Source organism: Otolemur garnettii, unplaced genomic scaffold (assembly GCF_000181295.1).
Source record: "Otolemur garnettii isolate 467f Iridium unplaced genomic scaffold, OtoGar3 scaffold00014, whole genome shotgun sequence".
In the NCBI taxonomy this organism is placed as follows: domain Eukaryota; kingdom Metazoa; phylum Chordata; class Mammalia; order Primates; family Galagidae; genus Otolemur; species Otolemur garnettii.
The window spans coordinates 12,808,359-12,810,763 of record NW_003852409.1 but is presented as its reverse complement, the minus strand read 5'-3'; positions in this window follow the sequence as shown (position 1 = coordinate 12,810,763).

The following is a 2,405-nucleotide window of genomic DNA, read 5'->3' as shown; positions in this document are numbered from 1 at the left end:
TTGTTTGGCGGGTCCGGGCTGGGGATTCGAACCCGCCACCTTAGGTGTACGTGGCTGGCGCCTTAGCCGGTTGAGCTATAGGTGCCGAGCCTGGAATGTTATCTTGATACTTTCTGAGTTTGTGGACATTAATTGTTGTTTAAGAGGTGCCCCTTAGCTTCTCTAGGGACAAAACGAAGAGTTGCCCTGGGACAACCTGCAGGTTCTCACACACCCCAGACACTGTGCAGCTGTATATATACTCTCTCATTTCATTCTTGCAGCAACCATTTTTGTAAACGAGGATGGCTTCTGTTGTAAGTAATATTAAACCTCACTAAAACTGACTTACGTGATTAGGAAGCTCATGGATTTATGCAACTGGAAGGCCAAAGGCAGTGTGGTCTCCAGGGTCAGCTCGATCCACTACTCTGAGTCTATTTCACCTCTGCTGTATCCTGGTGCTGTGGAGGCTGTTCTTCTCTGAGGATGGTGGAGTGAGGTGCTGTGTCGGGCCAACAAAGAGAACCCAAGTAGCCTTGCATTTTGGAGGAGACATGAACAGCATATGCCCTGTGACCTAGAGAACTGAATAGACTATGGATCCTTTTCTCAAATTTAGTTTTTAGGTTGTATGTCCCAGTTTTTAATTTGTTCCTGCTCTCAACCACAGGAATCCTCAATAGGAACATCCCCAGGGCTGCAATACAGTTTCTTGTAGGAAACCAAATAGGTTTCTTTGAAAGAATACCCCTCATTCATTCTCCAGCTCAGCAATCACTGAGCACCTACTCTGGCCTTCATTTGTGTTACAATTCCATTCCTGACCTGAAATTCTGTCTGACACCTGTCAGTTCTATTGCTTTGGTTATTAGAAAGATTTTGAAATGTTCAGCACTTTTGCTCTTCATTGAGACTTGGAAGCAGAGCACCATGGCAGGGCATTTTTGATTTCCTGAGTTGAATGCAGTTTAGGCACCATTAACACCGCTTCCTCCCAATCCTGTCCAGTTTCTGTTCGCATCCACAGATGGATGTTTTTGTTATGTAACATAGAGAAGAGAATCTTTCGTTAGAGGAAGACAGAGCCCAAGGTGGGTAGATCGCTTGAACTCATGAGTTTGAGACCAGCCTGAGCAACAGCGAGAATTTGTTGTTGAAAAATAGAAAAAGTAGCTGGGCCTTTGTGATGGGTGACTGTACTCCCAGCTACTTGGGAGGCTAAAGCAAGAGGATCACTTGAGCCCAAGGGTTTGAGGTTTCTGTGAGCTACGATGACTCCATGGCACTCAACCCTGGGTGACAGAGTGTGATTCTGTCTCAAAAAAAAAAAAAGAATTTTTTTACCCATCTCTGAATGGAACTCAGCTCTGCTCTGGCACCCTCAAGATTAGAAGTTTGAGAGTATCTAGGATCTGGGCATAATGACACGGGCTCTGGCAAGTGTATGATAGACACCAGCTCAGGGAGCTTTGTGGGCAGCGAGGTGGTTGTTGGTGGTCTCATGTCTCTGGGCATATGTGAGGTGCCCCTTTTGGGATCCTTGTAAGAAATGACTGAGGACTTTTTGGAAGGGAGGCTGAGGCCTTCTTTTTTTAAATTTTATTTTAGATACAAAGAGCTAGTGTGGGCAGGTGATGCGGCTAATTCATTCAAGGAAGATCACTTAGTCCAATTTAATTAAACCAGTGTCCTTCGTATACTGATGGAAACATTGGAGGCACATATTGAGGCCTATTTCTGGATCAGACCATGCCAGTTTTAGCAGATGCCAAAAAAGTGAGAACCCTGGCTGGATTTTCATGGATGGCTCCAGTACAGCTCCTGGTGACCCATCTTGCTTTTAGGAGTGCAACGAGGCAAAAGAGAGGCCTTGTTATTTTATCAATATAAATGGGAGCTTGAATCAATGAAAAATGGACACTGAAAGCAAAAGCGACTATAATTTGTAATCATAGTCTCAGAAAGCCTGATCAAAGTAGTTAAGAAGCAAAGCAACATATTTATAGAGTCAAACTCTAAAGACCATCTGAAAAACTGAGATCTGAAACCTGTAAATGAGATGGAAAGGAATTACTTTTTTTTGAGACAGAGTGTCACTATGTGGCCCTTGGTAGAGTACCATGGCATCATAGCTCACAGCAACCTCAAACTCTTGGGCTTAAGCGATTCTCTTGCCTCAGCCTCCCAAGTAGCTGGAAATTCAGGAGCCTGCCACAACACCTGTCTATTTTTTTGTTGCAGTTATCATTGTTGTTTAGTAGGCCCAAGCTGGGTTCAAAGCTGCCAGCCCTGGTGTATGTGGCCTTGCCCTGTCCACTGAGCCACGGGCGGGGCCAGGAATTACTTCTTCCTTTATTCATTTATTGAATCCCTTAGGGTCCATGTCTTAATAAGCAATGATTTCTTTTTTTTTTTTTTTTTTT